This window comes from Brienomyrus brachyistius, unplaced genomic scaffold, assembly GCF_023856365.1.
Source record: "Brienomyrus brachyistius isolate T26 unplaced genomic scaffold, BBRACH_0.4 scaffold216, whole genome shotgun sequence".
NCBI lineage: Eukaryota > Metazoa > Chordata > Actinopteri > Osteoglossiformes > Mormyridae > Brienomyrus > Brienomyrus brachyistius.
In genome coordinates, this window is record NW_026042491.1 from 54162 (window position 1) to 79078 (window position 24917).

The 24917-nt window shown below is 41.5% G+C and overlaps 1 long non-coding RNA gene across 1 annotated transcript; it reads right to left on the reverse strand.

Moving 5' to 3' along the window:
* Positions 1-20026: 20026 nt before the first annotated feature.
* On the reverse strand, positions 20027-24224 carry LOC125728240 (uncharacterized). The gene is made up of 3 exons (XR_007388962.1): positions 24112-24224; positions 20376-20512; positions 20027-20179 (listed from the first exon to the last, which is right to left on the reverse strand). It is a non-coding gene; the product is annotated as an uncharacterized LOC125728240 (long non-coding RNA).
* Between the last annotated feature and the right edge of the window lie 693 nt (positions 24225-24917).

Genomic DNA, 24917 nt, shown 5'->3' on the forward strand with positions numbered 1-24917 from the left:
AGAGTCTCAGATTATTCGATAAATTGGTTAAAATCTACAGTTCTTCCAATTAATTGCTCCTTCCAGAATAATTCTCCCACTCCACTGCCGTCTGGAGATATAAAATATTTAGGTATTAATGTTACACCTAGGCTGGCAGATTTAACTAAACTAAACCATTTCCCACTTTTAAATAAAGTAGCGGATGATCTGGTCAGGTGGAAGTCCGTACCCATATAACTTATGGGAAGGGTCACCTCAATAAAAATGATGGCTTTGCCAAGAACTAATTATTTATTTGCAACGATCCCGAGTAAACCATCACCTGACTGGTTTAGATCTCTGGACTCCGCCATCTCTAAATTCCTCTGGAAAGATAAACCCCCACGTATTAGCTTAGAAACACTGCAAAGGACTAAGGACAAAGGAGGAATAGATCGGCCTAATTTTCACCACTATTTCTTAGCCAACAGGCTCCAAAACATCTCAGGGTGGTTAAAACATACCCTCTTAGATGAGCCTTGGCCAGACGTAGAACAGGCATTATGCAATAAGATAGAGATTTCGGATCTACCATTCATTAGCTCAAACATCAAAACGACAGGAATGCTTCAAAAGCATCAGTATCAGCTCTTTTCTGACAGCGTGCTGGGAGTTTCTAAAAATGACTGAGTCTTCATTAATCCCATGCAAGCGTACTCCCATCTGGAACAACCCTGACGTACTACTAAACAATAATTGATAAACTTCCCAGATTGGAGTTGTAAAGGTAATAAATACTTGGAACATATATTTGAAGGAATAGACTTTATTCCCTTTGACATATTAAACAATATGGGATTAGCAAGAATAGATTTTTAGAATATCAACAAGTTAAATCTATAGTAAAAAAAAAAAAATAAGGTCTAATCAAATCAAATTACAAATACCGCAAAGTGTGGCAGAATTCCTTAATCTGAAACCCCCCAAATTACCGTCTAAAATATACAGGACACTTTCTAAAATGGATGACTCATTGCAACATGGGTGGAAGATCTATCAGTCAGCTGGGACCACAATTTCTGGTCTAAGATATGTTTAAAAACCTATAAACTGATTAGAAATTCCAGTTTACAGTTAATACAATACAAAATCCTGCATAGAGTGTGTAATATTCGTGCAGAAAATATTGCATAATTTGTTAGACATAGAATTGATTATTTAAATGATGTGTACGTGTTAAATAGAAGCTTTATGTTGATTGGTTAATGCACACGTGATCTGTTTATGCATACTCGCTGAGAGTCAGTCGGAGTAGTTCTACCTGCCTGTACGGAGTACAACATATACTCCGTGTCATTCAATAAAGATTCTGCACAGCTATCCTGCCGTAATTCTTTATAAACAAGACAAAACATGGTGCGAGAGTAAAAGTGAATCACACGGGCTGGTGTTCCGTCGCCCCGCATGGACAAAACAGACAAACAAGACAAAACAGCATAAACGTCAAATTCTCAAAACGAATACTGGAAGAAATAATCAAGTTTAAATTGAGTATTATATTTGTGACCTTGAGCGAGTACCCCCCTAATCAAGCGGTATCCAAAGCGAGCACACAGGAGAGATTAGGGCTGGATCATAAAAGTATTTATTGGTTTTATTAACAATCACAACAAAAAGGGGAGGGTTCAATAACTCCCGGTGACCTGGTTGATGTTTCCACTGGTGAAGTATATCCCCCAGTAGGTAGTTTAAAACCCCGGCCCGCGCCACTGGGCAGCCAGAGATATCCTCACAGCAGGCTGGGACCCTATTGCTCGATTAGCACCCCTGGTTTAAACAAATCAAAATACCATATACTCAAAACAACAAAATAGTCCTCACTGCAGAACAAAATAAAAACCAATACCGACAGCGCACAGCAAATCCACTCCAATACGCACACTGGGGTCGTCAGAGCACTGGTCCCAGGCTCCAACTAATAAGCCCAGGGACAGCCTGCTAGAGGGTACGGACAGAGTCACCCGAGAAAGTCCACGGTCTCAGCGGAGTTATACATGTGTATCGTTCGCAGATAATTTTACAAAGGCAGTATATACGTTGCGCCCTAAAAGAGGGGAAGAGAAACAGTGGGTACAACTTTCCCCAAAGGTTGCGGTTTCCTGCAAATGCCAAAACAGAAATTACAAAACCCACACTCCATTCCTCATAATAAACATAAAACCAACATGTACCCCACACAGCAAAAGCGTTTATCTACCTCCAGAGGACCCGCACTCACACCAGCCGATCAGGTTTTCACCTCCGGTCGCTCTTTTATATATTACCATCGCGTCAGTCAATAATTAAAACTATGTCCGACTCAATAGCAATTAACTATGTTAGGAAAAAGATAAAACCCATACCTTGTCTTTGCAAACAATCTTGTTCTGGATACACGACTTCACCCCCTTGTGCCTTTGGGCAAATGCGTTCGTCCCTCACCATCAATGCCCCAAAACTTCACGAAGAGTGGTCCGCCTTATCCAGAGGAAGACTAGGCTACTTGCCGCACTCCCTCTTCCCAAGAAACCTCCAAGACCAAACAGTACTTCGATTCGAATCGCGAGATTACGCGGGTATAAATCTGATGGAATACCGCGCCCCATATCATCATAAAAATCCCCTCGGGGTATCAAAATAAAGGTCCCCTTTTCAGCTATATGGTCGCTACTCGTACCGGTTATATATTAATTGTTGTTTGTATTATGGTATAAAATTTAATCAAGAAATTGACTAAAACAACACCTGATGCACTGACAAATATAATACATTTTCATACCCGTAGTATCATATTTGATACACACATTTTCAGCACGTTTTTCTATAAAATATTTCATGATATATTAAGTTATTATTAGTTAGTTCACACTAATAAAGACTCATTTTGAAATATAATTAATTTTCGCTACATTGCGCTTACTGTAACTGTTCCCAAAATAGGACTTCTTATCCCATGAAAATCCTGCCGGCTACAACGTGTTTGCAGCCGTCAGTGATTCTTGAAAAAAAAAAGACGTTTTCCATCTGAACTACATAGGTCATCCACCAGAGGGCAGAATACAGGTATATGACTATATACAACAGGTTTTTGAGGAAAGGGATAATCGTATTACTGACGTAGAGGTCTTAAATATGATACATGTGGCGTTATAGGGAGTTAATGTAATTTTCTATACACTCATGCAAATAAATAATTGTTTGATAACAAAAAAATACATTTGTTTTAATTCTTTTTTCCTGTAAACATATCACTTATCTCCCCCCCCATGCTCCCACATTCAAAAATGAAACTTTTGATCGCACTTTATTGCCATCGGTTCCACGGGAATGCAGACCTCTATTCTTTTCTTCTACCTGGCAAATCCACCATTATAATAGCAATTCACCAAGGTGCAAGCGCATGTAGCTCTTAAAGAAATTGTTTGAAAAAATTAGTTTATAGCATGTTTACACCCTAAATACACCAGTGACTGAGTACAACCCTTGTGGACCAGGCGCCTGGCTTTGACTATTTTTCTGCCATTAAACTAGCAAACGTGGGTTGGCCATGACGTAAAATAACTTGTGCCTTTAAATTGTTAAAAAAAAGTCCTGTGTGTTGTGAAGTGAGGTATGAAACAGATACCAGGCCGCTTCAGTGAGGGTCAGCGTAAGTTTTATTCATGTGATTTTGCGGTTTCAACTGTTTCATTGGAATCAATCCAAGCAGCAGCATGAAGACTGTAAACCAAAGAAGTGGGACGATGCCTGAGAAGAACAACTCAGTCAATCCTCACGTCTCCTCTCTCCTCAGGCGATTGATGGACTCTGAGCATGAGACATGTACAAAAGATGAGGACTCTTCTCCACTATTCGAATGGAAATTGTTCTTAATCTTTTATTTATACCTTTTGCTTATACCGTAAGATTTAGGAACACACTGAAAAAGATCAACTTTAATACATTTGAAGGTTGAAGTTATTGTAATTTGTTACGGCTGATTTGGTGGAATATGTTTTTGGACAGAACTGTCAAAAAATGTGGAATGAAAATGCAGTTTAATGGTTGAATCTGTAGCTTGCCTAACTTGCTATAAATTACACACACATGCAGCATTAAAGTAACAGGGAGCTATTAGAACAGAGTTGTTGTATTACATTAACACAGACCAGCAAAAAATATCATAACATTATTCTAACATTAATGTCATGTTGTTCTTAATAGATTTCTGTCTCAGGTCCTGATTTCAGATTGAGCCTTTAATCTAGAATATGGTCAGTTTTAAAAACACTTGACTTTGTTGCAACTCATTTTCATGTTAATGTCATCTTTCCTGTTAATGTGAGTTTGTTCTGTGTGGGTCTCTGTCTCAGGCTGTCATTTTATTCATAGTCTCATTTAAACCACTTAACAATATGCATAGATTGCATAGTTGCTAATGTAAAAAATAAAAATTAACTTCTATTCTACAACAACATACAGTATTGTGAAGTATTAATAGTACTTATTGCCAATTCCAGCTGAAAAGGTAACTTCTGTAATTTGAGTAAAATGCAAGATAAATTTTTAAACCATATTACAGTTAATTTTTATTTTTCTGTTTAAAAAGATAGTTGCTGTAATTTACATACGACAAAACCTGTAAAAGACATTTTGTAATTATTTTCTAAATGAAATGAAGATACTTTGTTACTCCCCTTGGGGAAATTCTCTTTTCACCTACCCCATCTTGCTCTACTTGACACACGGGCACAGACAAAGGTGACAGCAAGCCTGGCAGCAAAGGGCAGCCACCTGTAGGGACACCCATGGAGCTGGGGGTTCTACAGTGATTAACAGCAATTTTGCAATACTTTTCTGGCAGCTTTTTTTTTTGCTAGGAATTTACAGTAAATTCCACAGTCAGTTCTACACTAGAAGAGACATCATTCCTAAGCGCAGCATGGACTGCTTCCAGACACAGTATCATATGCAATTTCCAGAGTCACTTGAGTAAGCTGGAGATGATTCATCCCCGGGTAAGAGAGCCTGCAGTAGGCAGCCTACCAAAAGAGGGCCTTTCCTGTTCCCTTCGTGAATTATAAAACCAGTGGAGAGAGCTCTCCTGTTGCAGTTTCAAAGAGAAGACCAACATGGAGAATTTTGGACTGAGGTTTTGCAGTATGAGGGTGCTGAAGGAAAAAGTTTCAAAGACATTGGTCTGCTTGTACTGCCGATTTTGTCTCTGTCAATTTCAGATGTTCATGTAGAACGTGAATTTACTAATGTGACATTCCTTAAATCTGACCACCAAAACAGAATGGTTGTAAATTTTCTGTCCAGTTTGGTAGACGTACGATTTGGACTGCAAAGAGATGGACTGGTGCAGAGGCGGAGCTATAGATAGGCCAGGGTGAGCTCTGTTGGGCCCACCCATTCAGATTAATGAAATTACATTTTTTATATGTATTACCGGCTTCTAACTCTGTTCCTACACATCACTGCTGTTACTGTGGCAAGTACGACAGAATGTGTGAGCTCCCTCTAGTGGTGCTCTTTAGGTAGAACACCACAGTCATGGCTGTATTATTTAGGGTAATGAGCTTCACTCAGGCCCACCCAAATTTAATACAGGTCCATCCATCAGCCACTTTTCCATATTTAAATGCTGCAGGAGGATGCTCACATGAAAAAAAAGACTAATTCATTTCTTTATCCAAAACAATTTCTTTCCTTATTCATTACAAAGAAAAGAGCTTTAACTTGTGCGTGCATTGCTTAATTTTAAGCAGCATTATGGAGTATTTTTGGAGATAGAAAAGTTTATGAAGGGTCTGATTTTGGGTATCTTTTACTTGTGGTTTGGGCTATAAAATTGGAAGGAGTTGCCAACCTTGACTGTGCAGGGTCTGCGCTGTTCTCATCCGTGGACAGTGTGTGGGTTTGTGGGTCAGGCATAAATTTGGGGGGGGGGGGGGGGGGGGGGGGCGGGGGCTGTATTTATTCAAAATAATACAGATAAAATTAATATATCTCATCAATTAATTTAAAGTTATTTTTCACCCCAAGCACACCTACCCTTCCTGAAAATGGTTTAGTCTACAGTCCTGCTCTGGGGTACGTTTCCTGTACTATGATGCATGTTAGCAAAACACAAAAATATGCCAGGAAAATAGCAAGAGATCAAAGAAAAAGATACATTCTGTGGGCCATGGCTGCTGCCGCATGGCAGAGCGTGTGAGCGGGAAGTGCAGGGACGATGTCAGCATCACCAAAAGGAGGGCTGCAGCTCTCTGGAGGGAGCAGGAGAGGAGGGCTGGGGGAGCACCAGTTTACCTCCTCTCACTCCTGGGGAGGACCGAGTATGGGCTATCCTAGATCTGAGAGGCACTTGAGGGAATCCCGGGGTGCATAAATCTCTGTAGTCTACCCATCTCCCAAACACCTGTGCTTTCTACTCCCCAGCCACTTCCTCTTGGCCCACCAACATTTGGCCCCCTGTAGTGTGATCACCAGGGTTCCTCAATATGTGGCACCTCCACACCTGGCTCTTCTATACCAGCCATCCCTTGTCCGGGCCCCTCTACATCAGGCCCCCTCTGACGTGGCCCTCAGTCCCTCAGGGCGACACTGTCCCCTGAGTCCCCAGAATCCCTTTCAGTCTGGGAGATCATCTAACCCACCCATCCTGCTGCCTAATGCCGGTGTCGTGCTGTATACTGTCCCCCTGCCATGGAATGTAATCTCTCATTTTAAAGGCAATGTCGCTTCACTTCTCCTGCGCGGCAGCAGCGTCCGCTCGCTGTAACATCGGTTGTCTTGTTTAAGCAGACTAAAAACTCACATTTCTTGTTTATTATGATATTTTACAGTTAAAGTTAAGATAAACATCCTCCTGTAAAATATCGCAAATGTGACACTTACTACTATTTCATTTAAACACGACAGTAATGCATTTCTTTTTGACGAGGCTCGTTTGTGCAAATACAGGTGCCTTCAGTCTCAAGAGGTGATTCATTTTCTTGAATAATATTTTTGATACTTTGTTGAATTAATTCTGCCTCAATATTTTTGCTATTCTGTCTTCTTTTCATACCTATAATGCGGCGATTAGCTTCATACTGGGCACCGACACACCTAGAAATGACGTAACATCGAACCAAATGCCAAAAGTAATCAGAAGTCAGCAGCCTGCCCAGAACGCACAGATAACAAGCTACACTGCAAGTCGTCCAGCCACGACGTCACCCAGCCCATCATCTACCATCTAAAATACAGATAAATTACAAATGCTCTGTATTTCTGCAGATGACATTATTTTGAGTTGGGCCATAAAGAAAAAAACATTCTTGGCCTGGAGGGAGGGGGGCTTGAGCTATTTCATAGCAGGCTATTCTTATTTAATAACCCAATTTTTAATTCAGAATAATAAGATTAATAGGATGTTGGTGGCTGTCAGTCAATTACAAGTTGTGGTCGAGACTAAGTAAAAGATAAATATTAGTGATAATATAGCAAAGCAGTGGCAATACTACATTGCCAAAGCAGGTTATATGCACTATAATACACCTGCAGCTTCACTAAGCACATCACAGTGCAGTCTGACCAGACACACAGTTCTCAGTCAATTATCTTCATTGTGGGAAGATATGAAAGGATTTACAAACTACCATTACTAGTTACCACACTGCAAAATGCTGCTTTACGTGGAGTTATATTACGAAAGGCCGTCAAGGCCACGATGTCTTAAACTCTTTGCTTAGAGGCGGCATTATTTCATGCCTACAGTTATATTTTTACCTCTATAGACAGCCGTGTAACTCCACTTACAGGCAGCATTTTGCAACGTGTCTTGATTTCAACAAATTATCTTTCAGAATAAAAGCACCATTAATATTGAATCACAAACACCATAACAAAACCAAATTCTGCACAGTTTGCTTATTATTCTGGGTGCGGGCTGCGAACATCCTGCCTTACGGTTTGGTTTGCGGGCTGCTGGTGGCCTACTACTGCTCTGCCATAGAGAGCATCCTAACATACGGCCTTACGGTGTGGTATGCGGGCTGCTGGTGGCCTCCTACCGCTCTGCCATGGAGATCATCCTAACATACGGCCTTACGGTGTGGTATGCGGGCTGCTGGTGGCCTCCTACTGCTCTGCCATAGAGAGCATCCTAACATACGGCCTTACGGTGTGGTATGCGGGCTGCTGGTGGCCTCTATGACTTTTTTGCAGACAGTCCATCTGTGTGGTGCTGTTTGCACGAATTGTTTTGGGAAATGCACTTACAGTTTTGCAGATGTTAAGGGTGATTCCAGAAATGCATCAAAGCAACTGAGGAACTGCAATGACGCTGTACAGTTCCTTATAATGGGCGCCAATGTAATGTGTAGAGTGGCAAATAAACTGATTCACTATTTACTATCATGTACACCACTTAAAATGCTTGTTTTAAATGCAAATGTGTGAATGTAAATGTAAGCAGTAAAGCTACAATTTACGTTCGGTTTGCATGGTGGAAAGAACATTTAATCTGCCTTTTAAGTGTGATTAGAAGATATAATGCCTGTGAGCTTGTAATCAGATGGTCGCTGGTTCAAACCCAGCCACAGCACGTCTCTGGGTCCTTGAGCGAGGCCTTTAACCCCCAGCTCACTGGGCATCACTACGGGTGGCTGCCCTTCGCAGACAACTTACTCTGTTTACTCTAAAAAAAAGAGAGCAAGTTGAGGGAGAAATTAAGACAATTTCTCCACAGGGACCAGTAAAGTATCAATTATTATTACTGTATGAGAGACTGTCTAATATCAGATTGATAACAGACTCATACTGTGCTGAGCTTGTCTGAGAGAGATGATTAGCAAATGCTCTCCCACAGTGTCTCAGCACTCTGTACAAAGAACTTTATATGCTCAGTATCTGCTCCTGTTTATCTTAATTGTTCTCTTAATGTTTATCTTAATAATTGTTCTCATTTTAACTGGATGTTAAGGAGTAAATTAATAAACGTCATGTAAGTGCACATTAGGATGCTTTTTCACTGTTACTTAAATTCCCATGTGAATAGCCAAACAGATCAGCCTGATGTGTGTCTTGTACATCTCTGTTTCCTGCCCTTTCATCCCGATCACGACCATGATCTCTCACTTAGCATCAGAGCAGTTTATTCTAAACAGTGGAAGCACAAAGATGTTCAGACTCTTTGGTCTTCTCCTTTTCATTAGTAAGGCCCTAAAATATAAATTATAAATTATTTTTGGATTTTAATATTTTCATTTCTGGTATGATGTGATCAGTGGAATTTGGCCATTTAATCTTCATCATAGTTAATAGTTATTTAGATTACTATTATATGTCTTATTTGATTATGATTTTTTTGTTTTTCTGTTTTTGCAGACACTGCACTGACTACAGATGTTGTTCAGCCCAGTCACCTGATGAGGGTTCAGCTTGGAGACAGTGTGACCCTGACATGCTTCTGTCCAGAAGATGTTTCTTATGTTGCTTGGTTCAAACAAGCTGCTGGTCAGAAGCCCCAGCCCATGGCGAAAGCACTTCTCTACGTACCTGGTGAATTTTACAAGGAATATAAAAGCATAAAACGTTACTCCTTACTGAATGCAGAGGGGAGTTTTAACCTCACTATTTCTAACGTGGAGCCATCAGATTCTGCAGTGTATTATTGTGCTGCTGTGTTTCTTCATGAGGTCACTTTTGGGAATGGAACCTTTGTCATAATCACAGGTAAATGAGATTCCAGCTATTTTCATATTTGATTTATTATAATGTCAGTAAGATTATTCCCTGTAAAATATTTTTGACAGTTGAGTTGTTTCTCAATATAAAATTAGCAAAGATACCTTATTGTCTGCTTTGTTCCATAAATGTTTTTCTAAAGAACAAACAAAAATAATTTATTATTATTTTTATTATTATTATTATTATACAATTTGTTGCATTTTGCTTGCTGTCAGTAATCTTCAGCCAAAAGCCTAACCTTCTCTTTATAGAGATGTTAATGTTACACATTGCAGCCTCTTTAAAACAAATAACATAGAAAAAATGTATAGGACTGTGCAAATATCTTAAGCAACAAAAGAAAATTATTTTTGACGTTATTTATCTGAGCAGTCAGTGTGTATTCACTCTGAACAAAAATGCATGATTTAAAATAAATCATTTTATTTTAAAATGAATAAAATGATTTCAGAACTGATTTGAGAATGAAATAGTCAAATATGTATCTTAAAATTCAGGATTTTGAAATACGCATATGAACTTGAATTTCAGTTCATTTTGTTAATCTGAATTAAATTTGAATTGTGGTTGAAAACAGGTTGTGGCATTGAAATTCATATTTGAATTTAAAGAAGAACGAAAAAGGGTTTGGATTCAAATTCAAGTTCATATACGTACTGTAGGTGTAGCTTTTAACTATACAGTCTATTATTTAAATATGAATTATACATAAACACATTAACATTGTTGTCATTTTGTGCACCATGGTGGATCTGCTCATAGGAAGAACTGAGTGTCTCTCCTTAAACGTCAGTGTTGGCTGCAGTGACTGCAGTTTCTAACCTAAGAAACGTCCCAAACACTTTTCCTGCATCAAAAGTCAAACTAGTGCCTATTCCTGCCATGAAAGCTTCACATAATGTCACTGATACCTGAGCCAATGTTTATAAAAGGATGCCAACCCTTTGGCTGCAGCTTTCTCTGCACAGGCTGAGAGAGTCTTCAGTGTAGTAGGAAAATATTTCAGGCCAGAAGATTGCAAATTAAATCCTAAATAAGATATTATTCTGACTAAATGTAATAATAATGAAAAATTGGACGACACACAATGTCGACACAATGAGATTTCATTCCCATTACTGCAACGTATGAAGAGGATTATGACTTATTACTTTAGGTTATCGGACTGAGTGATCGGTCTACTAGCAGCTTTGTGTGGTAATTGTTTGTATTAAAAATACATTGGACCAAGTCAAATTATTAGAATGAAGAATTAACATTTAAAAGCTGCTAGTAAACCATGGGAAAATAATTTTTCTATTTTCTTGCTCCCATCTCGTGGCCAAAAATAGGTATTGCAATTTCCATCATGTGTAAGAGGGCCTGCCCATCAGAGTAATGTACATCCTGTGACATGTATTGACTATCAAGACAAATTGAAACACGGTGTATTAGGCTGTCAATGAGTACTGGACTAGGGCGAAAATCTGTCTGATAATCTACCTATTAACTAGAAGAGTACAAACTGGAGACGGATCCCCTAATACAGAGGGATTAACGTCTGTGCCACATCCAGAACCATTCAGTGTAGGAGTCTGGTGGTTCTACTGGATACTGACAAGTACCCAGCCCCTTTGTTCCCTCTGATAATCATCAGTCCTCCTCTGAATGCCTTCACCACTCTATTCCTGAATAGGTACACATTTAAATATGTTAGCAAGATCAAGGTATTGGGATAACCGTTAGGCTCGCTGTTCAGAGAGTTGCAGTGAAAACCATCATACACAGTGGCCCTTTCTGGATAAGATTACCTCCCTCTGATCTAACGGGTCAAGATCAAAGCAAGGTGCATTGCAATGTCTGACACCCAGCACACTACAGCATATAAAATACAGGTATCCATCGCATTTGGAACCAGGACCACTTGTTGCAAGTCAATTTGGGCGTATCTCAAGTTATACGAGAGAGGCAAGACATTAAGGACAGTATACACAGTACTAAAATAATAATGCACATATTAAACCACAGCACTTAGATACTGCAGTTACATTTCACGAAAAAAATAAAGCACAAATTGCACTGTGAAGAAATCAAAAGAGGCATGTGCTAGCAAACAGTGGGAGCTGAGGAAGAAGCAGTGGTGAAATACTTTATTGTACAGTACAGTAAGTTTCTTTTTATAGAATAAAATAGCATACAGGGGGCGGCATGGTGGTGCAGTGGTTAGCACTGTTGCCTCACACGTCTGGGACCCGGGTTCGAGTCTCCGCCTGGGTCACATGGGTGTGGAGTTTGCATGTTCTCCCCATGTCGTCGTGGGGTTTCCTCCCGCAGTCCAAGAATATGCTGAGAATATGCTGAGGCTAACTGGAGTTACTAAATTGCCCGTAGGTATGCATGTGTGAGTTTACATTTACAGCATTTGGCAGATGCCCTTAGCCAGAGCAACTTACATAAGTGCTTTGAGACTCTGCGATGAATTTCCGATGCTAGCTCAATAAGGACCCAGGCTATGAATACCATCTGTCTGAAAACTCCGTTAAGAAAGTGCAGAATTTTTTATTTTTTTTTTTATTTAAACACACACACCAGAAAAAGAGCCGAGTGTGAATGGTGAATGGTGTGTGAGTGTGCCCTGTGATGGGCTGGCTCCCCATCCTGGGTTGTTCCCTGCCTCGTGCCCATTGCTTCCGGGATAGGCTCCAGACCCCCCGCGACCCAGTAGGATAAGCGGTTAGGACAATGGATGGATGGATGGATGGATGGATGGATGGAAATAGCATACAGATTAAGCACCTGTACTGTGCTATCTGCTCATAGTAGCTGTCCATTGTATATACATCACTGTATGCATACTGTATTAGGAGCTAGACAAGGGTCATTATATGGCTTGCAGTTCTGCTCATTTTCCTGCACGCGTTACACTAAGTGATACACCCACTAATGTCCTCTTTTATCCACTTTCGGGCATCTCTTGATCAGTGTATATTATTTACTATGGACCTTGGACATACATGTGATTGAACACACACACACACACACACACACACACTAATTACCTAATCATCCATCTGTGCAAGCAGGTAAACATTTACCATCTATGTAAGTATTGCACATTGCATAGAGAGTGTCCAATCTATATTAAAGGTGACTCGAAAGAAGTCAGACTTCAGTAAAGACTGTAAATTGGCAGCCATAACATAAGCCGTAAATAATTACCAAATGAGTCAGCCCCTTTCGGAAACATTTATTGATATTCTTTCATAACACACAGACATGAGTTTTTTTTCAACTGTCAGCATCCGATCCAAATGGGATTCCCATTTCCTTTCTGTGGGATCCAACAGAACACGGACTGACCATCAGTCAACATGCCTTCAACCGTGCAGGACAGGATCCAGTCCAGGCCAAACCTCACGGTGCTGGTGCTGATAAAAAAATGTAAGGAACATGCAGCTTGCAGCTTGAACATGCATGTAACAATGAATCACAAATCAGTTAAAAATCGGTGCAAATGTATGACGATTTAAACCGGCTGATGTGGAAAATGAATCACTATTGTAGGAGTACTTCACAGTACTTTAACAGAAAAACTGGTGTAATATTACATTTGATTTCACAACGTGAGTTTGACGTCAGATGTCACTGCGTATCACGTCGACATCGTACGTCAGTTTTTGGTTTTGGCGAGATGGCGAATGAATTTGAAACTGAGGACGGCACAGTGGTTAGTGCTGGCTTCGGTCCTGGCTTCGGTCCAGGGCCCTTTCTGTGTGGAGTTTGCATGCTCTCCCCATTTTCGCCGGGGGCTCCAGGTTCCTCCCACGGTCCAAAAGCATGCAGGATAGGTTGACTGGTGAGTCTAAATTGGCCCTGTAGTTGTGTGAGTGTGTGCGCCCTGTGCTGTGTAGGTGACCGCCTAGTTCCTGTCTGCACCCCTTGTTCCCGGGATAGGCTCCGGTCTCCCCCGCAACCCCAGTTGGGATTAAGTGGTTTCAGAAAATGGATGGATGGACGCACCGCCCGAGCTTCAATTGGCGGTGTGGCAGCATATTAGCTTTGCGGTGATCACAAACAATGAGGAAACGGCGAGAAAAGCACAGACAAGACATAAACTGCATGCAAACATTGTAAAAGACTGATAACATACACAAACAGGTCCACTGGCACCACCGTGAGCCGAGCGAAGATTATTAAAAGGGCAAAGCACGCTAAAAAGCTGCCTTAGCTTATTTATTTTATTTATTTATATTTTTTTTTATTATTTACTTATTTTGATTTGGGATTTTTTAACAGTATTTTAATCAAATTCAGTTGCACTGTTCACAACAGTGTCAACAGTTCAGAAAGATAAATATAAGAATATTTTTGAATATATTTGTCTGCAGCTCATTCTGCAAAAAATGAGAAAATCGTATCGTGAACTCAGAATCGTGAATCGTATCAAATGGTGAGTTGAATGTATCGTTACATCCATAGTTCTTACAGTAGTACTATGGTATGGTGGAGCCACATGACAGGAAGGCAGTACATTGTGAAGTCTGTTAAGAACATCATTCGCACTGAACTGCCCTCCATTGACCAGCTGTACTTTAACTGCCACAGTAACAAGGTTCAGTCTATAATCCAGGACTCTGACCACCATCCACAAACACTGACTAGCAGATTCATGAACAGCTTCATTCCCCAAACAATTCAAACCTGCAGCTTTTGCATCCCCTGTAACAGTCATTTCCACGGCAGCTGCACTGTACAGCTGTTACTGCACTTTATCCACCACTGACCACATATTATCCAGTTTTGTCCTGCTTTGTATCGTTCTCCCCATGTCTTCATGGGGTTTTTTCCGGGTACTCCTTTTTCCCCCCACAGTCCAAAAACATGCTGAGGCTAATTGGAGTTGCTAAATTGCCCGTAGGTGTGAATGTGTGCATGAATGGTGTGGGAGTGTGCCCTGCGATGGGCTGGCCCCCCATCCTGGGTTGTTCCCTGCCTCGTGCCCATTGCTACCGGGATAGGCTCCGGACCCCCCGCGACCCAGTAGGATAAGCGGATTGGAAAATGGATGGATATGGCCAATAAAGTTAAGTGGCAAGCAGAATACAGGCTCGGTATACAATAGGGATGTGCACGAGTACTCGATTAATCGATTACTCGAACCCATCAGCGACGATAGAGCATGAAAATGACGATCGATTGGCTCTAAAAATGCATTTTTTAAAATTAAACTACTTTCATTCTTTCTGATTGGTTATGCTGGTATTTGGGCGGTAGTCTGATATTTGATTGGTTACGGCTGTGAGAAATTGCGGTCTAGAGACAAGACCGGAGAACAGAGCAAAAATGGCTTCTAAAGTGCGCAGCGATGTCTGGCAACACTTTGAAAAACTTGCCGAAAAAACAGTCAAGTGCAAGATGTGCAGCGCCACACTGGTCTACAACGATGCGTTATCATCTTGCACATAAACACAAAAAGGCAGATGATACCGATGCCACTAGCAGCAGTCAGACGAGCATAAGAGATTTCACCATCAGACAGAAATGCGACAAAGGCAGGGCAGAGAAGATGACGCAGTTAATAGCAGAAATGACAGCAGAAGACTTGCTGCCTATTACTTTTGTTGAAGGTTTTAAACGTTTAATGAATTACGTTGAGCCCCACTATACTGTCCCATCGCGCAAAACGGTCACTGCAAGGATTAACGCTCTATACGAAAAATGCGCTTGTTCACTAAAAGACAGTCTGTCGAAGCCAGCGCGGTTGGCAATAACTACGGACTCGTGGACTTCGCTAACCACCGAATCGTATATGACGCTAACCTGTCATTACATAAATGAATGGAAAATTCACAGCACAGTATTAGAGACGCGAGGTTTCGAGGAAAGACACACAGCTGTGAACATTGGCAACTACCTGAAATATGTAACAGAAAAGTGGCTGTTAAGCTCTGAAAAAGTAATGGCATGTGTGCACGACAACGCTGCTAACATGGTTCTGGCAAATCAAAAGACCGCTTGCTGAAAGCTGGTGTGATTGAGAAAATTGATGCATCACCTTGGGTTTCGCCTATTGTAGTTACAGGACGGAAAACTGGTGGAATACGAATGTGCACAGATCTCCGTGAACCAAACAAGGCTGTGGTCACAGATTGCTACCCTCTACCTCATGTGGATGAACTGCTTGCAAATTTACAAGGTGCAAAGGTGTTTTCTACAATCAATCTGGCTAATGCATACTACCAGTTGCCTCTTCATGTAGATAGCAGAGACCTTACAGCATTCATCACACATGATGGTCTGTTCCGATTCTGCAGAGTTCCTTATGGCCTCGCATCAGCCCCCTCAGCCTTCCAGAAAATGATGGCTGACATTCTCAACGGTCTTCCAGGTGTTCAAAATTATTTGGATGACCTTATTGTCTATGGCAACTCCCCTGTTGAGCATGACCAGAACCTCAACGCTGTCCTCCAAAAGCTGAAGGAGGCTGGATTGGTTCTCAATGAGAACAAATGTCACTTCAGGAAAACCTCCCTACGCTTCCTAGGTCATGTCATTACTGTAGATGGCATTCTTCCTGACCAAGAACACATTAATGCTGTCCTGAAAGCCCCTCCTCCATCTGACGCTGTTGCCCTGAGATCGTTTCTGGGCCTAGTGTCCTGGTATTCAAAGTTTCTGCCTAACTTTGCGACGGTTGTGGCTCCTATGCGTGCCTGTGTCAGTGAAAAAGACACATTTACATGGTCTCCTGCAGCACAAAGCAGCTTTGAGGAAGTTAAGCAACTTCTTGTGAACAGTCCTGCGCTTGCTCTTTTTAACCCTTCTCTACGACCGGTAATTTCCACAGATGCAAGTGACTATGGACTTGGAGCTGTCTTTGCACAAGTACAACCTGATGGCACAGAGAAGCCTGTGGCTTTCGCTTCCCGCACACTGACTGAAACGGAGAGGAAATACTCGACTGTTGAAAAAGAAGCACTTGCTTGTGTGTGGGCTACAGAAAAATGGAGAACATACCTGTGGGGACGTCGTTTTACTCTCCGCACAGATCACCAGGCATTGACAACACTGCTCAGCACAAAGGGAATCGGTCAGGCTGGTATGCGGGTTGCCCGCTGGTCTGCACGCCTGCTCTGTTTTGACTATGATGTTGTCTATCGACCAGGCTCCCAGAACTATACGGCTGATTGTCTCTCGCGCCTTCCCCTGCCTGCGCCTCCTGACTCTATTTCAGATTCAGAACCCGAGATGGTGGCACATATTTCTGCTGTCCTAAGCTCCCTTCCGGTGGTTGACTTCAACTCTGCTTGTTCTACTTGTCCTGAACTGTCAGCTCTGCGTTCACAAATTGAAAGTGGTTGGCTTCCATCCGTTAAATCAGTAAGTGGTGTACTAGCCCTATACTATAAGATCAGAGATGAGCTCTCCGTTAAGGATAACTACATCCTCAGAGGCTCAAGACTCATCGTGCCACTCTCCTTACGACACACACTGATCATGCTTGCACATGAGAGTCATCAAGGAATTGTCCGCACAAAACAACGTCTGCGCGACCTCTACTGGTGGCCAAAGATGGACTCACAAGTTCAGTCTTGCATTGCTTCATGTATACTCTGCCAGGTTAATGATAAAACAGCTTCTACTCACCCTGCTCCTTTGCAACCAGTCCCACTGCCTGATGGACCATGGAAGAAACTTGGCCTTGATATTGCTGGACCCTTTGACACTGCAGTTGCTGCTTGTAGATACGCTATCACGCTGACAGATTATTATTCAAAGTGGCCAGAAGTTGCCTTTTCACATACCGCCACTACTGAAGATGTTATTCACTTCCTGACATCTATTTTCTGTCGTCATGGTAACCCAGAGAACATTGTCACAGACAATGGTCCACAGTTCACCTCTGCAGCTTTTGCATCATTCCTGCACACCTATGGCATCTCCCATAGCAGAACATCAGTCTACTATCCAGCTGCTAACGGAGCTGTCGAGAGATTCCATCGTGCCCTGAGAAGCTGCATTCAAACCGCCAATCAACAGTCTCAACCATGGAATGAGACTGTTATGAACTGGCTCCAGGTGTATCGTGCAACGCCACATGCCGCAACTTCCACCTCACCATATGAACTACTTTATGGTAGGAAAATGCGCACCAAATTGGATATTCTTCCTCTGCCGTCTGCCATGTCTCCGCTGGATGTTTCTGCTCGTCGTGCAGTTCAGAGACATCAGAATAACATGCAGCATTACACTGATGCTAAACGTGGCGCACGCATGCCTTCTTTTCGACCAGGAGAGAGAGTGAGGATAAGGAAGCCTCATCACGTCCCTAAAGCTCATCCCAGATTTACTTCCCCTACAACCGTGAGGAAGAGGATAGGTCCAAATTCTTTCTGGCTGAGTGATGGAAAAATTTGGAATGCCTCTCATCTTTTCAATTTACATTTCAATTCATTACATTTAATTACTACGTTTTCCTGTTTGCATTCACTTTGTATAGAGAGTGTATTCTTTTACAGAGAGAGATGTTATGTTCACTGACTTATTACAACCTCAGAACATTAGGTGGCAGTGTTAAAAGGCAGAGACCGTAGGATGAGAGAAGAGAGAGAAGAAGTGTGAATAAGAGTGAGACGTATACGAACATGCTTGCTCCTGTGCTACCTTGATTATTTCGATGTAATGCTTGTTAAGTAAACAGCATTTTGTTCTAACGCATTCGTATATGCTCCGGCCTGCTTATTCGAGCGCCTTACTACATTTCTGGCAACACTACAAAGTGCTTGAGAGAGATGGTTTTAAACAACTTTTGGATACTTTAGAACCAAGGTGCACACTGCCTGGCCGAAAATATTTCAGTCAAACAGCTCTGCCTAAATTGTATGATTCGTGTCGTCAAACTCTGACGCATAAACTGCAAAAGGTTTCAGTTTGCCACAACAACAGATTTATGGTCAAGCCGAACATCCGAGCCATACCTCTCCCTGACGGTGCATTTCATTGACGAACACCGGCAACTGCAAAGCTTCTGTTCGCAAATATCCTACTTCCCAGAAGATCACACTGGCGATATCATTGCACAAGGACTGAAAGATGCGCTGGCATCATGGTCACTGCGAGAAGACAGCATGGTTTACACGACAACAGACATCGGGGCAAACATTATCACTGCCCTACGTAGGTACGGATTAGTAACCGGAAGACAGGAGTGTAACGAGTTCGCGTCACGAGATCTCGCGATATTACAGCATGACGAGATTTCTCGTCGGAGTGAAAAGTGGTCTAGTAAAGGTGCTGCAAATCAGCTGCTGTAAGCATGTCGGCGTCTGACAAAATTACCGCAGCAGACGGTCCAGACGCTTTGAAATCTTTTGCGCGGCAGCAGTTCGGCTACCCGACGAAATATGTAAACGCGAAAAGGCGACAGACAAAACACGAACCATCTGTAAGCATTGTAGGAAAATAATGCTGTACACAGCGGCTAACGCTACTACCGTGCAAAGCCATTTCCAGCACCATCATAGCTCATTACTTAAATCCACTGCACCGGTGAAGAAAACATAAAAAATGTATGTTTGTTATTTATGTTGTTTTATTTATATTCTATTTTATGTTCAGTTGAGTAGTCATACGAGAGAAGCCTGTCATTTGAGTTTGTGGTGAAATATTTATGGTGATAGATATTTGTTCTGTTCTTTACTGCATATAATGATGGTGATTGTTTAAAACATTTCACCATACATCTGCAGTATTTTGCATTTTTTGTCTTTCAAATTAATCAAATGAAAGGCTGGTTTCTAGTAATAATTTCCTCTTTGAAGTTTTCCTTAAAATATTGTTGAAATATAGTCTCGTCTCCTTCTCGTGAATCCAATATCGTGTCTCGCCTCGTCTCGTGAGCTGACTATATCGTTACACCCCTACTGAAAGAGGCTACCTTGTTTTGGGCATAGGCTTCATATTGCTATTGGTGAGTAATTTAGGGTTCCTCTATAAAATGCAGTGTATTTATCTTATTTATTATGACGTTTAAAAATACAAAAAGACCTGATAAGTAAAGCTGTAGATGACTAAAATATAATTATTTAATATATAAAATACATTACATTACACTATATATACTGTATATATATTATATATATAGAAACTCAAACTTGCAGTGCATAAACTTATCACCGAGTCATAAACAAGATGGGGGTCAAGACAGCACATGAGAGAGAGATTTATTGAACAAGAAAAAGCCATTCGTCGTCTTTTGACTGCAGACAAAAAGCACAGGCATCTTGTCCCAACATGGCAAGATGTTGAGGTGCTGGAAGCAGGAAGTAAAGCACTAGGCCCTCTTCTGGAGTTCACAGATGCTCTTTCAGGTGAGCAACTTGTTACAGTTTCTTACTTAAAACCTGTGCTGGCCTTGTTCAACTCTGATGTTCTGGTGCTGAAATCTGATGTCCTGGTGCTGAAGTCTGATGACACAGACCTGACCAAAAAGATCAAACAAACTATTCTAGAGTATTTGAACTCCAAATACACAGAGGACTGTGTGGACAAGCTATTGGGTTTGATTAAAAATCGCTTTAATAACGACGACAGGATTGAAGCCATTACGCCGGCAGCTGCGAGAGAACTTATGGCTGTGGGGACAGAGGAAGACAGCCCTACCCCAGGACCCTCACCTGCTTCAGCCACCCGATGGCTGCAGAAACTGGATCAGGTGATGATGCAAGGGAGGGAGCAAAAAGAAAAAATGTCTTTTGGCAGCTATTTCAAAAAGCACAGGAATTCAGGGAAGACGGGTATCTGCCCACTGCCACTGAAAAAGAGATCAAGAGCTACTTCATGATATCCGAGGTGGACAGTGGTCTCAATGCACATGTGTGTGTACATCCTGTAGGCCACTGTTCAATTATGTACTATAATGCAAACTGTAATAAGGTGACTGGTGAATTTAATGTTTTTGTTTTACCTCAAAGGCGGCATGGTGGTGCAGTGGTTAGCGCTGTTGCCTCACACCTCTGGGACCCGGGTTAAAGTCTCCGCCTGGGTCACATGTGTGTGGAGTTTGCATGTTCTCCCCATGTCGTCGTGGGGTTTCCTCCGGGTACTCCAGTTTCCCCCCACAGCCCAAAGACATGCTGAGGCTAATTGGAGTTACTAAATTGCCTGTAAGAGTGCATGTGTAAGTGAATGTTGTGTGAGTGTGCCCTGTGATGGGCTGGCCCCCCATCCTGGGTTGTTCCCTGCCTCATGCACATTGCTTCTGGGATAGGCTCTGGACCCCCCGCGACCCAGTAGGATAAGCGGTTTGGAAAATGGATGGATGTCTCCCCTTACTCTCCTTTGCTCAAGCTGAAAAGATTCAGCTCAGCTACCCTCTGCTTATAAGACCAGGAATCATTCTTATAACCCTGCATTGAACCCTTTCTAAGGCATCAATGTCCTTTTTAAGGTGGCCAAACCTGCATGCAATATTCTAGGTGAGATCTTACCAAGGCACTGTATAATCTTAGCATCACCTCCCTTGACTTAAAATCCACACAACTAGAGAGATAACCATGCATCCTATTGGCCTTTTTAATTGCTGGAAGCATCAACATATTTTACCAACTATTAATGGTGAAAGGCGGCACGATGGCACACAGCTGAACGGTTGGGGGGTTTGAATTCTGCTTCTGCTCTGCCTGTGTGAGTGTACTGTTAGTTTTAGTTAGGCAGATCAGGCAGTGTCGTAAACAGGTATTCAATTCTGCGCACACTTGGTAAAATGTACTATGTATACTTGACTGTACTTGTGTGCTCATGTACCTGTTTTACCTCATCTTCCATTGCTGAAGACCAGTTTGAAGACTAAAAACACAAGTACATGAGGACGGTAAATGTTGATCTTGCTCCACCCCAAACGTCAAGGATACATTGGATGCATCCTTGCCAAAGGAGAACAATCCCATTATTCATTGCGCCCCAATTTCGTTCTTGGAAGGCAAGTTAGCAGACCAGTCATGCCTAGATCACAAGTACAGTCTTTGCATTCCTGATACTGACTTTTGAACTTGTGCAGACCAGATCCTGCTTCTGGGTATGGAGTGGAGGTATGACTAATAGAAAGCGCAAGTCTGATGTCATTTTGTAGGTAGTTTGCTAACATTTTAGATCATATGTTTCCCTAGGCAAAAAGCCTAAGAGGAAAGTGAATGGGATTTCAGAAATTGGGCAAAAATAATATCAAAAGACCATAACATTTTCTTATATAACTCATTTGTTCGTGGTTGTATTTTGACAGTTTTTAATGTTTCTTGGAGAAATTAGCATGTTGCTACTGCTTTGCTAAATGAAGTGAATAATAGTACAACGCAGCAATTTCCTGACATCATTGAAAATGCAGATAGACTTTATTTTCTATTGTACATTGAAAAAGTATTATAAACATGAGTATATACATGTTTAGAAAAAGGTATAATACATCCATCCATTATCCTACTTGGTCGCGGGGGTCCAGAGCCTATCCCGGGAGCAATGGGCACAAGGCAGGGAACAACCCAGGATGGGGGGCCAGCCCATTACAGGGCACACTCACACACCATTCACGCACACATTCACACCTACGGGCAATTTAGCAACTCCAATTAGCCTCAGCATGTTTTTGGACTGTGGGGGGAAACTGGAGTACCCAGAGGAAACCCCACGACGACATGGGGAGAACATGCACAGACTCTGCACACATGTAACCCAGGTGGAGACTTGAATCTGGGTCCCAGAGGTGTGAGGCAACAGTGCTAACCACTGCACCACCATGCCACCCCATAACACATTATAGCCATGTGTATTATGCATTATGAATGCCGTATGAAGCTGTCATCTGTCTTTTTGTTTTCCAATGTGGTTTTGAAATGGAAAATGAAAAGAATGAATAATACACAGATTATGCACCGATTCAAAATACTCTGACCCTACAACAACTCAGAAGGGGCACAGCTCACTAACGGGAATCATCACAACCCACAAGAATAAGAGTCTTTATTGTCATATGGCAACAAAATTGACATAGAACTAATACAGTGTATGTGTAAATCTGTTACATTAGTGCAAAAGTTAATATTACATGTAAAATTATTTTCAGCAAATACAATCGAGAGCATTTTTAGCTTGTTAATGGGTGTATCCAAACCCATTTTGCTATTTCGACAGCAGAAACGTTTTGACTTTTTACCAGTGCAAGGCAAAAACGGGTTTTCCTAAATCTTAATTTTTCAGAGGTATGTTTAGGCGTAAAATGTAATGAACCAATGAGAATGAACCACCTCAGCTTTAGAAGGCAGCAGTGCATGAGCTACGGCGGATTGCTATTACAATGGTGTGTTTGCCTGCCAAGCCTGATCGGTTTTCATCTGTGAAAACAGACCTGCTCCTGCTGGAGCACATCATTTATGGGAGGACCACTGTTCCAGCTCAGCCTTCCAAGGTGAAACAGGCATGGGATGTAGCAGTGAGTATGTCCTCGTTTTCTGACATCAGCAGACCATCCGCTCAGTGCTGAAAGCGGTATGATGATGTCAGAAGACAGGGAAACCAGAAGCTCCCTGCTGAACCTGGTGTGTTTAAATATCCATGTGTTTGGCACGACTGAATGGTTTGGAGTCTGCAATCTCAGCAGCTGGATCCAGAGTCTCAGATCTCCAGAGTGCAGGGCAAACGTAATGGTCTGCTTATGTGTAAGGCTGCATTACATGTTCACCGACCCAGGACATCAGAACCATATTTTACTCTACAGGCAATAGCTGGGCTGTAAGTATTGACTAATACGTATTATTACAGCCCACTGTAAGAGGCCCGGTATTATCAAAAATCACTTGTCAACATTACAATTGACAGTAGTAAGATTTTTTCCTGCTTTAGCAGAATATGGGTTTACAAACATGCATAAGTGACAATTTGTGGGCTTATAAAAGTGCCTTTTTTTCGTGAAATTCTACTAAATCCTAAATTGTTCACTGACACGAAAACCTCATGAAGTGTTTTCATTGCTGATAAAACACCATTATCCTAATGTGCTCAAAAGGTTCTGCTTATTACAATCTGGGAAATCTCACTGATCACCAGCAAGATGTAATATCATGCACTATTGCTTTTTGTGCAGTGGGAGCTTTAACACAAGTACTCACCCTCTGGACAATTAAAAACATATTTAGCAAAAAACTGTCGTAAATGATTATACTAATATTTTATACTTTTATTGGGTTAATGTTTTAAAAAACACCAGGGGGTCATTTATCACACTGCAATTAGATTCAGGTCAAGAGATTAAAACACAGAAAGCACCTGGAAAATATTTATAGCACAGTGACAAGCAGCACCACTCATATAATCAGCCATAACTATCCAATGCATATTGATCATGAATAATCATGTACTTACATGTTGTCCCTGTGAAGAATGGAGGCACTTTTACAGTCTGCTGACTGCAGCCATTTGACAAGCAGGACATGAAGTCATACCAAAACAAAAAAAGGTGACATCTTACAGTCGTGTTCTACTTGCTCTCAAACATTTTTAGTTTTGATTCAGTTTGATAAAAAGCCAACATGTAAAGCTGTTCATCTTTATGGACAAGAAACAAGAATCCACTTTTGTCAATAGACCGACAGGTAACACTTAAAGCTTATAATTATAAAATTGATGCAAAATTATGGCGGAGGATAAGCGGTTTGGAAAATGGATGGATGGTTTAGGGCTCCTCATTTCCTGAAAAGTCTGCCTACATTCCCATACACACTCAAGTCATTTTAAAGTTCATTCAAGGTCTTCATTCACATAAACAGGGTTGTGGATGTGCCAATGCCACCCTGGTCCATAGAAAAACAATATGTGAAATATTTTCCCACCAGTCTGAAAACCGATGAAATTGTTGCTTCATGTCTGTCTGTCCTGGACCGAATTAGAGATCTTTCCTCTAAAATAAATAAATAAATAAATAAATATATAAAATTAAGGATCCTACAGACAGGAATCACTACAAAACAAGGTGTTGACATGCTGTCACTGGCCAACAGAATGCAAGATTATAGTTGGATAGTTTGGATGCTTCACTGCAATTCTGCTTATTTTGACTTTGAGCTGGTGCTAACATGGATATAAATGGTAAATGGACTGCATTCATATAGCGCTTTTCTACTCCTACAAGTACTCAAAGCGATATACATTGTATGCCTCACATTCACCCA